This window comes from Triticum aestivum, chromosome 6B, assembly GCF_018294505.1.
Source record: "Triticum aestivum cultivar Chinese Spring chromosome 6B, IWGSC CS RefSeq v2.1, whole genome shotgun sequence".
Lineage (NCBI taxonomy): Eukaryota > Viridiplantae > Streptophyta > Magnoliopsida > Poales > Poaceae > Triticum > Triticum aestivum.
Genome location: NC_057810.1, coordinates 103,497,516 through 103,509,916, shown reverse-complemented (window position 1 = coordinate 103,509,916; position 12,401 = coordinate 103,497,516).

Genomic DNA, 12,401 nt, shown 5'->3' with positions numbered 1-12,401 from the left:
GATGGTGTCGGGGCCGGCAGGGGCGGCGGGCGCGGCGACGGTGTCGGTGCAGTGGCGCGGCGGCAGCGACGGCGAGCTGGACCAGCCTGACGGCGTCGGGGCAGGGCTCAGCAGCGACAATGACGAGGAGCAGAGACGTCGGGGCGAGAAGAAAGAGATGGGTTTTGGCGAAAACTGCTAAGTCCTGTATATATAGCAAGAGCGTTGGTCCCGGTTCGTGGCACCAATGGGACCAATGCCCCCTTTAGTCCCGGTTCGTGCCACCAACCGGGACCAAAGGCCTATTTTTCGGCAGCCCAAAGGGCGGGAAGCGGCGACCTTTGGTAACGGTTGGTGGCACCAACCGGGACCAATGCCCCCCCTTTAGTCCCGGTTGGTGCCACCAACCGGGACCAAAGGTCCCTGTGCTGCCCGCGTCGGGACCAAAGTTTAGTCCCACCTCGCTAGTTGAGAGGGGCGCGCAGTGGTTTATAAGCCCCACTGCCGCACCCCTCTCGAACTCCTCTCGACCGCAGGCTTTCGGGCCTACTTGCTAAACTTTGCCTGGTGGGCCTACTGGGCCTACCGCGGGCCTGAATCCTGGCCCATAGTAGGGTTTCATGTCGTATTCAGGCCGTGGGGGCCCAGTAGGAGGCATTTTTTTTCTTTAATTATTGTTGCTATTTTTATTTTTATTTTCCTGTTTTTTGTTTTGTTTTCTGCATTATTTATTTTCTTTTGTTTTTTGCTTTATTTTTTAACTCTTTTTTCTTTTAGTTTTAGGAAAATTATAAACTTTCTGTTAGTGTTACTTTTCAAATTTGAAAACACTTTTTTTGTTCTTTTGTTTTCTTTCTTGCTTTATTTATTTTATTTTGTTTCTACTTACAACAAAATACTTATTGTTGCTATTTTTAATTATTATGAGGGCCGAACCATAAGACATTAAAGCATTTCAAATGAACTCTGAAAAAGTTGAAAGTTGTCATGGTATCATAAATTGACCCACACATAGCATGTGCATGTACAAAACGGACAATGGTATCATACTCGTCCGTTACAAAGTTGGCATGGTATCATCATAATAGTTGCGGGAGAAAGTCTTCACTTTTTCTTCGCTTGTGTCATTTGCTTATTGCGCCGTAACCATGGATAATCTTCATCGTTTATCAGGATGCTGGGGTCAGCCTTGACTTTAAAGGGAGGAATTTCATGAAACTTTTCATAATCTTCAGACATGTCTGTCTTGTCCTCCACTCCCACGAGGTCCCTTTTTCCTGAAAGAACTATGTGGCGCTTTTGCTCATGGTATGATGTATTCGCTTCCTTATATTTTCTCTTTCTCGGTCTGGTAGACATGTCCTTCACATAGATAACCTGTGCCACATCATTGGCTAGGACAAACGGTTCGTCAGTGTCCCAAGATTTTTCAGATCCACTATTGTCATTCCGTACTGTGGGTCTACCTGTACTCCGCCTCTTGACAGATTGACCCATTTGCACTTAAACAAAGGGACCCTAAAAGCATGTCCGTAGTCAAGTTCCCATATGTCCACTATGTAACCATAATATGTGTCCTTTCCCCTCTCGGTTGTTGCATCAAAGCGGACACCGCTGTTTTGGTTGGTGCTCTTTTGATCTTGGTCAATCGTGTAAAATGTATTCCCATTTATCTCGTATCCGTTCCAAATCAATACAGTCAAAGATGGCCCCCTGGACAACAAGTACAGCTCATCACAAACAGTGTTGTCACCTCTGATACGTGCTTCCAACCAACTGCTGAAAGTCCTGATGTGTTCACATGTAATCGAGTCGTCGCACTGCTCCGGGTGTTTGGAGCGCAGACTGTTCTTGTGTTCATCGACATACGGGGTCACCAAGTTAGAGTTCTGTAGAACTGTGTAGTGTGCTTGAGACCAAGAATATCCGTCCCTGCATATTATTGAGTCCCTTCCAAGCGTGCCTTTTCCAGTCAGTCTCCCCTCATACCGCGATTTAGGGAGACCTATCTTCTTAAGGCCAGGAATGAAGTCAACACAAAACCCGATGACATCCTATATTTGATGGCCCATGGAGATGCTTCCTTCTGGCCTAGCGCGATTACGGACATATTTCTTTAGGACTCCCATGAACCTGTCAAAGGGGTACATATTGTGTAGAAATACGGGGCCCAGAATGACAATCTCGTCGACTAGATGAACTAGGACGTGCGTATTGATATTGAAGAAGGATGGTGGGAACACCAGCTCGAAACTGACAAGACATTGCACCACATCACTCCTTAGCCTTGGTATGATTTCTGGATCGATCACCTTCTGAGAGATTGCATTGAGGAATGCACATAGCTTCACAATGGCTAATCGGACGTTTTCTGGTAGAAGCCCCCTCAATGCAACCGGAAGCAGTTGCGTCATAATTACGTGGCACTCATGAGACTTTAGGTTCTAAAACTTTTTCTCTGCCATATTTATTATTCCTTTTATATTCGACGAGAAGCCAGTCGGGACCTTCATACTAAGCAGGCATTCAAAGAAGATTTCCTTCTCTTCTTTGGTAAGAGCATAGCTGGCAGGACCTTCGTACTGCTTTGCAGGCATGCCGTCTTTTTCGTGCAAATGTTGCAGGTCCTCCCGTGCCTCAGTTGTATCTTTTCTCTTCCCATACACACCCAAGAAGCCTAGCAGGTTCACGCAAAGGTTCTTCGTCACGTGCATCACGTCGATCGAAGATCGGACCTCTAGGTCTTTCAAGTAGGGTAGGTCCCAAAATATAGATTTCTTCTTCCACATGGGTGCGTGTCCCCCAGCGTCACTCGGACAGCTAGTCCCCGGGACCCTTTCCAAAGATTACGTGTAAATCATTGACCATAGCAAGTACGTGATCACCGGTACGCATGGCGGGCATATTCCGGTGATCTGCCTCGCCTTTGAAATGCTTGTCTTTCTTTCGACATTGATGGTTGGTCGGAATAAATCGACGATGGCCCAGGTACACATTCTTCCTGCAGCTTGCCAGGTATATACTATCGGTGTCAAGTAAACAGTGCGTGCATACGTGGTATCCCTTGTTTGTCTGTCCTGAAAGGTTACTGAGAGCGGGCCAATCGTTGATGGTCACGAACAGCAACGCCTTTAGGTTAAATTCCTCTTGTTTGTGCTCATCCCACGTACGTACACCGTTTCCATTCTACAGCTCTAAAAGTTCTTCAACTAATGGCCTTAGGTACACATCAATGTCGTTGTCGGGTTGCTTAGGGCCTTGGATGAGAAGTGGCATCATAATGAACTTCCGCTTCATGCACATCCAAGGAGGAAGGTTATACATACATAGAGTCGCGGGCCAGGTGCTGTGACTGCTGCTTTGCTCCCCGAAAGGATTAATGCCATCCGCGCTTAAAGCAAACCATACGTTCTTTGGCTCACTTGCAAACTCATCCCAGTACTTTCTCTCGATTTTTCTCCACTGCGACCCATCAGCAGGTGCTCTCAACTTCCCGTCTTTCTTATGGTCCTCACTGTGCCATCGCATCAACTTGGCATGCTCTCCATTTCTGAACAGACGTTTCAACCGTGGTATTATAGGAGCATACAACATCGCCTTCGCAGGAACCCTCTTCCTGGGGGGCTCGCTGTCAACATCACCAGGGTCATCTCGTCTGATCTTATACCGTAATGCACCACATACCGGGCATGCGTTCAGATCCTTGTACGCACCGTGGTAGAGGATGCAGTCATTAGGGCATGCATGTATCTTCTGCACCTCCAATCCTAGAGGGCATATGACCTTCTTTGATGCGTATGTACTGTCAGGCAATTCGTTATCCTTTGGAAGCTTCTTCTTCAATATTTTCAGTAGCTTCTCAAATCCTTTGTCAGGCACAACATTCTCTGCCTTCCACTGCAGCAATTCCAGTATGGTACCGAGCTTTGTGTTGCCATCTTCGCAATTGGGGTACAACCCTTTTTTGTGGTCCTCTAGCATGCGATCGAACTTCAGCTTCTCCTTTTGACTTTTGCATTGCGTCCTTGCATCGACAATGACCCGGCGGAGATCATCATCATCGGGCACATCATCTGGTTCCTCTTGATCTTCAGCAGCTTCGCCCGTTGCAGCATCATCGTGCACATCGTCTGGTTCCTCTTGATCTTCAGGAGCATCACCGTGTTCAGGGGGCACATAGTTGTCATCGTACTCTTCTTCTTCGTCGTCTTCCATCATAACCCCTATTTCTCCGTGCCTCGTCCAAACATTATAGTGTGGCATGAAACCCTTGTAAAGCAGGTGGGTGTGGAGGATTTTCCGGTCAGAGTAAGACTTCGTATTCCCACATATAGGGCATGGACAACACATAAAACCATTCTGCTTGTTTGCCTCAGCCACATCGAGAAAATCATGCACGCCCTTAATGTACTCGGTGGTGTGTCTTGAACCGTACATCCATTGCCGGTTCATCTGCGTGCATTATATATAATTAAGTGTGTCAAAAATCATTCAAGAACATCATGAATAGATAATTAAGTGACCAAATTAATAGAAGTTCATCATCACATTAAAACCAAAGTACATACACAGTTCTCATCTAACAACATAAATCTCTGCAGAGCATCTAAATTTATTAAACCATACACTGAAACTATGTAAAACATTTCAATGCGAAAACAAATGCGATCATAATCGCAACCAATGTAACAACTGATCCAACGGCATAATGATACCAAGCCTCGGTATGAATGGAATATTTTCTAATCTTTCTAATCTTCAAGCGCATTGCATCCATCTTGATCTTGTGATCATCGACGACATCCGCAACATGCAACTCCAATATCATCTTCTCCTCCTCAATTTTTCTAATTTTTTCCTTGAACAAATTGTTTTCTTCTTCAACTAAATTTAACCTCTCGACAATAGGGACGGTTGGAATTTCCGGTTCAACAACCTCCTAGATAAATGAAATCTATGTCACGTTAGTCGGCATAATTTTCATAAACAATAAATGAACCAATAGTTATGAAAAGATAATATATACCACATCCGAATCATAGACAGGACGAGGGCCGACGGGGGCGGATACCAAAACCATCGCACTATATAAGATGCAATAATAAAAGTAAGAAAATAATACAAGTACTATCTAAACATACAAGTAAGAATATCCTTTCAGAAAGAAGATAAGACCAAGAGGCTCACCACGGTGGTGCCGGCGATGAGATCGGCGCGGTGATCGACGATGGTGAAGACGGGGACAGGGCGTGACGGACCGCTAAACCTAGGCAAATATTGAGGAAAATGGAGCTTGGCGGTCGAGCTTGGAGAGGAGAAACCTTAAGTAGTGTGGCTCGGGCATTCCATCGAACACCTTGTGTGCATAGGAGGTGAGCTAGAGCACCACCAAGCCCTCTCCCCCTCGGCCAGAAAAAACAGAGCAGTGTGCTGTGCTCTTGCGTGAGGGGGTATATATAGGCACCACCATTGGTCCCGGTTCATGCCACCAACCGGGACCAATGGTGGTGTGCCAGGAGCAAGGCCCATTGGTCCCAGTTCGTCCAACCAACCGGGACCAAAAGGTCCAGACGAACCGGGACCAATGGCCCACGTGGCTCGGCCGGCCCTCGGGGCTCACGAACCGGATCCAATGCCCCCATTGGTCCCGGTTCTGGATTGACCTGGGACTAACGGGCTGGACCGGCATGGACCATTGGCCCCTTTTCTACTAGTGTAGCAAGGGGCCGCCTGCCCGCATCCGGAGCCATCGAAGGCTCCGGCACGGTATCCGGATGAGAGTCCGGCTTGCTGCGGCTCTCATCGGCACGATCCGCGGGGATTTTAAACCCCGCGTGTCCGGCATTTGGAATGCCGCCTTCGGGCGTATCCAGAGTCACCTCCCCCCGCTCTGGGAGCCTTCGGGACAACACCTCCGTGTCGTCCGCGGGCTGAGGGGTAGTGGCCGTCGGGAGCGAGTTCATCGCTGAATCGCCTAGGGACCCCTCCGAAGACGATACCTCGGGATGAACCCTGGCCGGACTGCATATATGTTCGGCGTTATAAAAGGTTTGTGAAGTAAAATCACGATAAAGTGCAGTACTTACGATCGCGCTAGGGGCTTCCCCGTGGGCAGCCATCCCTCCTCGCTATGAGCGGCCGTGGTGGAGTAGTCCGGAAGGGACACCTTTCCCTTCTTGGACGTCCCAGCCCCCTCCTCCGGGGCGGCTTTCCTCTTCTTCTCCTCCCCTGTGTAGGGAGGGGGAACTCCTTCATGTTTCCCCTCGCCTCCGCGGTAGGAATCTGCCTCGTCGTTGTCTGACGACGTGGGTATGACGGCCTTGCACCGAGGGCCTTTCCCCGCCCCCTGGTCTGCCTTCTCAGGCCCCCCATCCTCGCCGGATGGGGCAGCCCCTTCTTCTTCTTCCTCCCCTTCGGGGGAGGAGTTTGCCTCATCGTCTTCGGACGAGTCTTCTGGTATAATCGTATGCCGGAGACCCTTCCTGGTCCCTGGGGCCTTCTTTTCGGCCTTTCTTCTCCGGTGCCTTGTAGGGTGCTGGGACCAGCATCTCCGTCAGGAGAGCATCAGCTGGGCCTTCTGGCAGCGGAGCCGGACAGTCAATCTGCTCCGCTGTCTCCACATAATCCTGATTAAATATGCACAATTACTTAAGACTCCCCCACGAATATATTGGGAAGAGCTGAATCTGGTGGTAGTTAGAAAACTCACCGGACAAGGAGGCCCCTCGGATGTGGGAGGAGGTACTTTGGAGGCCTTTAACAACACCATCCATGCGCCTTTGTGTGCCATGTCGTAGAGCCTTCGAAGCATCTGGTGTTCGGCCGGGATGAACTCCCACAGATTGAATGCCTGCCTTTGGCACGGCAGAATCCGGCGAACGAGCATGACCTAGATCACGTTGACAAGCTTGATGTTCTTGTCCTTCATGCTCTTGATACAGTTTTGGAGTCCGGTCAGCTCTATAGGTTTTCCCCAGGCCAGGCCCTTCTTTTCCCAGGAGGTGAGCCGCATGGGGGTTCTGGATCGGAACTCGAGGGCCGCTGCCCAGTTGGCACCGCGTGGCTCGGTGATGTAAAACCACCCCGAATGCCACTCTTTGACGGTCTGCGCAAAGGAGCCATCAAGCCAGGTGACGTTAGGCATCTTGCCCACCATGGCTCCTCCGCACTCCGCTTGCTGGCCGCTCACAATCTTCGGCTTCACGCAGAAGATTTGCAGCCACAGGCCAAAGTGCGGCCTGATGCGGAGGAAGGCCTCGCATACGACGATGAACACCGAGATGTTGAGGACGAAATTTGGGGCTAGATCATGGAAATCTAGCCCGTAGTAGAACATGAGCCCGCGGACGAAGGGATGAAGTGGAAATCCCAGTCCACGGACGAAGTGGGCGACGAACACGACCCTCTCGTGGGGTACCGGGGTTGGAATGACCTGCCCGTCGTCCGGTAGCCGGTGCGCTATGTCTGCGGCCAAGTATCCGGCCGCCCGAAGATCCGCGATATGCTTCTCCTTCACAGTGGAGGCCACCCACTTGCCTCCTGCTCCGTACATGTTTAGCTGCATGGAGAAGACTTGGACTTGGGCCCTGGAGCTCGAGGGGGAAAGAGTGGGCAAAGGAGGAAGAAGGCGTGGGTAAAAATGGGGAACTCTTATCCCTTTATAGAGGTGACGAAAGCGGTGCGCCTCCCCACTTGCCCGTTGAGAATCGCCTGCTTCCCAAACGCCACGATTGATGGCGCGACGGGATTACCCATACCCGTATTGATGAGAATCTCGTGATAAGGGGACACGATCTCTGCTTTGACAAGACATGTCAAGGAAACCGCCTCGCAATATGCGATGTGGCTGGTTGTGGAAAAAAGGTTCGAATAATGACCCGACCGTAATGACATGTCACGTTGTCTAAAAAGTTGTCAGCAGATTGCATTTGTGAAATATCATTCTCTCTATGGTGGTATGTGAAGATCATTTTGCAGATCCGGACATGGTCTATGTGTTCGATAATTACTTTGGAGTATTCGAAGAAGGAACCCGCCTTGCAATGCCGAAGACAAGACTGTGCGCCGGACTCATCGTCATTGAAGCCTAGTTCAGGGGCTACTGAGGGAGTTCTGGATTAGCGGGTATCCGGACAGCCGGACTATATACATCGTCCGGACTATTGAAGCATGAAGACTCAACACTCCGTCCCGTGTCCAGATGGAACTTTCCTTGGTGTGGAAGACAAGCTTGGCGATCCGGATATTATATTTCCTTCCTTGTAACCGACTCCATGTAAACCCTAGCCCTCTACGGTGTCTATATAAACCGGAGAGGTTGGTCCTTAGAAGGCCGATCACAATTACAATCATAATCATCATAGGCTAGCTTCTGGCGTTTAGCCTCTACGATCTCGTGGTACATCTACTCTTGTACTACCCATATCTTCAATATTAATCAAGCAGGAACTAGGGTTTTACCTCCATCGAGAGGGGCCGAACCTGGGTAAACATTGTGTCCCTTGCTCCTGTTACCATCAGCCTAAGATGCACAGATCGGGACCCCCTACCCGAGATCTGCCAATTTTGACACCGATAGCAGCCACGCAGCCAGCTAATTTCTGGATGTGCTTGAGGTCTGTTGGTATAGCCAACTGCGACAGAGCTCGGATTTTTGCTGGATTCGCTTCAATTCCTCTATTGGAAACAATGAAGCTGAGTAGTTTCCCAGAGGGGAAGCCGAAAACACATTTTTCCGGGTTCGCCTTGATGTCGTATGTTCGGAGGTTATCGAACGTTAGCCTCAACTAGGGTTTTGACGTGTCTTTTTTTATGACCATGTCGTCCACATATGCTTCCACTGTTTTGCCGATTTACTTTTCCAGGCATGTTTGAATCATGCGTTGATAGGTTGCGCCGGCATTTTTAAGCCCGAAGGGCATAGTGTTGAAGCAGAAAGGAGCATATGGCGTTATGAAAGCTGTTGCAGCTTGGTCGGGCTCTGTCATCTTTATTTGATGGTATCCAGAGTATGCATCGAGGAAACACAGCGAGTCGTGTCCTGCTGTGGCGTCGATGATTTGGTCGATGCAAGGGAGGGGGAAGGGATCCTTGGGGCAAGCCTTATTTAGGTCTTTGAAGTCGACGCATAGGCGCTAGGATTTGTCCTTCTTTGGTACCATTACCAGATTTGCCAGCCAATCCGGATGCTTGATATCTCTGATGAATCCGGCCTCGAGTAGCTTGGCCAATTCTTCCCCCATGGCTTGTCGTTTGGGCTCTGAAAAGCGCCTTAGAGTTTGCTTGACAGGGTTGTATCCTTTTAGTATATTGAGGCTGTGTTCGGCCAATCTGCGTGGGATGCCCGGCATGTCCGAAGGGTGCCAGGCAAAAATGTCCCAATTCTCGCGCAGGAAGTCTTGCATTGTGGCGTCCATTGTGCGGCTCAACTATGTCCCGATGGAAGCTGTCTTCATGGGGTCCGTTGGATGGACCTGGAATTTGACTATCTCGTCTGCGGGTTTAAATGAGGTGGACTTGGGTCGCTTGTCAAGTATCATGTCGTCGCTATCCATGGTGGCACGCAGCGTTGTTAGTTCTTCGGCTGCTAGGGCTTCGGATAATGCTTCCAGGGCTAGTGCTACGATTTTGTTTTCTGCGTGAAGTGCGACATCCGGATCACTTGCTAGAGTGATGATTCCATTGGGTCCAGGCATTTTAAGCTTCATGTACCCGTAATGGGGTATAGCTTGAAAGCTTGTGAACGTGTCCCGCCCTAGAAGGGCGTGGTATCCGCTACTGAAAGGAGCCACTTGGAATGTAATTTCTTTGGACCTGTAATTCTCCGGAGTGCCGAATACCACATCGAGTGTGATTTTCGCCGCACACCGTGCTTCCCGACTGGGGATGATTCCCCTGAAGGTTGTGCCACTTTGCTTAATGCGGCTTTTATCAATTTCCATCTTGCTGAGCATTTCTTCGTAGATCAAGTTTAATCCGCTTCCGCCGTCCATGAGTACTTTAGTGAGCCGAAAGCCGTCTACGATTGGGCTAAGGACCAGAGCTGCTTGTGTCCGGACGGTCTAGAATTGAAGTTTATCACTGGCATTGAAAGTTATAGCAGTGTCGTTTCATGGATTTATTTTTTCCACAAGGAAGATTTCAGCGGAGCTTCTATGAGCTCGCTTGCGCCTATTGTTTGAGGCGAAAGTCTCCAAGACTGATAGTACTGTATTGTTTTCTTTGGTAGGATGTTGTTCTGCTTTATGGCTTACAAGAAGATCGTCGCAACTTTTTCCTACCTGTCGGAGTATCCAACATGCTCTAAGGCTAGGTGTAGTGTCCGGCGTGCTGTGGAGTTTACATGGCCCATTGATCCATTCTTCCAATACAGTTCCACGCCCTGAGGTGGGCTTTGGTTTCTTGGGGATTGGATCGGCTGACTTATGAGAGTTTGCCCTTTTAGCTCGGACAAAGGTTTTGGTGAGAGCCGGACAATCCCAAAATTCTGTTTGGGTTTTCCAGGCGCTTTCCATCGCACAGTACTTATGTACTATGATTGCCAAGTCAGTAAAGTCCACTATGTCACGGCGACTTATAGCGTTAAGGATCCCTTTGTTCATGCAGTTTTTGCAGAAAAGTGAGACTGCGTCCTCCTCACGATAGTCCTTGACCTTGTTTAGCACAAGGAGGAATCTGGCCCAGTAGTGATGTACTGTCTCTTGGGGCTCTTGTCTGATATGGGAGAGGGGGTTTAAGTATGGGTGGGTGGTTGTAGCTGGATCTTGATTCTGATCCGATCTAATTCCCTGGGGCAAGGAAGCTTCCCGGCTTGACAGCTCGGGATCCGGCATGCTACCCAACTTTTCTGGCCCAATACCCAATTCTAAGTCTGGGGTCTGGCTCAGGTCTTCCCTTGAGTGGGTGTTCAGCTCAGGGAGCTCAGTTATCCGGAAATAACTCGTCCTCAAGATAGAGGGGTAATCCGTATGTGGCTCCTCCACTACCGCTATCTCATGGGTGGCCGGCGGGGATTTATTGTCCCTTTGGTCAGGTTTAAGCCCAACTCGGTCATAATCTGTGGCGACTCCCAAAGCGACAATGCGATCCAAGAGTTCATTAAGAGAGGAGAGCTCCATAGGATCCATCTGTTTGGCGAGTTACGAATTAACATGGAGGTTACGCGTGATGACCCGAGAGGTCATCGTCGGCCCAACAGCCGATGGGGCAAACATGATGAAGCCGCCTAGTCGGAGCGTTTGGCCTACAACCAGCGCTTCCCCAGAGGTGATGTTGTCCTCGACAAAGAGACGGGCCATCGAGCCTTGAGGCGACGACACAGAGGAACTCTGAATGAAAGCACCAATGTCGGTGTCAAAACCGGCGGATCTCGGGTAGGGGTCCCGATCTGTGCATCTTAGGCTGATGGTAACAGGAAGCAAGGGACACAATGTTTACCCAGGTTCGGGCCCTCTCGATGGAGGTATAACCCTACTTCCTGCTTGATTAATATTGATGATATGAGTAGTACACGAGTAGATCTACCACGAGATTGTAGAGGCTAAACCCTAGTAGCTAGCCTATGATGATTATGATTCTGATCGTGATCGGCCTTCTAAGGACCAACCTCTCTGGTTTATATAGTGTAACGCCCCGGATACAACTTTCCATATTCGTAACTCCAACTCTTTCCTTTTCCAGAGATGCGATATGATATTTTCTCCGTGGTTGGGTTTTCGTCTTTTGTTTTGCATTTTGTTCATGTCTTGCATTTCATCTCATAGCATCATGCGCATTGCATCTGCATGTTTTCATAAAATGTGCATGCGTTGTTAGTTGCCGCTTCTTCCTCGTCTCTGTTAACCTTTCTCAGACCGACCATTCTGTTGTTGCTCGACCATTTGACCCTCTTTGCTCAATACTCAAACCCCTCGCGCGCGTCCGAAAGTTGTCCCGAACCCGACCCGGGCAGTCGTCATCGTTGGGTCCGGATCATTCCCAGGCATCCCTAAAACATCTCCATTTTCTTATTTGGACTCCCTACCTATTTATTTTTTGGACCGTTCGATTATGATAGAAGGGCCCGAATAGCCCCTAAACTAACCTACCTGCTATTTGACCAGACAAAACCCTAAAATCTAGGGAGATGTCCCATCCATCCCGTCTTGGACGCCGCCACTTTCTTCCTCGGGATCCCTCCCGATCCACCCACCTACCTCCATCGTTTTCATCACTGGCCCAACCAGCGCCCGCAATCCTCCTCCTCGCCCGATCCCGAGCGGGAGAGTACCCCGATGGCTCGTCCCCACACAGCCCGCGAGGCACCGGCCTCCTCAGCACCACCAGGCCGCTGCCTTGTCATCCCTCCCCTTCCTCTGCCCTGCCTCTGCTCGCTCGCTCCCGCGCGAACGGAAGCGGAGCTGCCGAAGCCACCAGGATCCCGT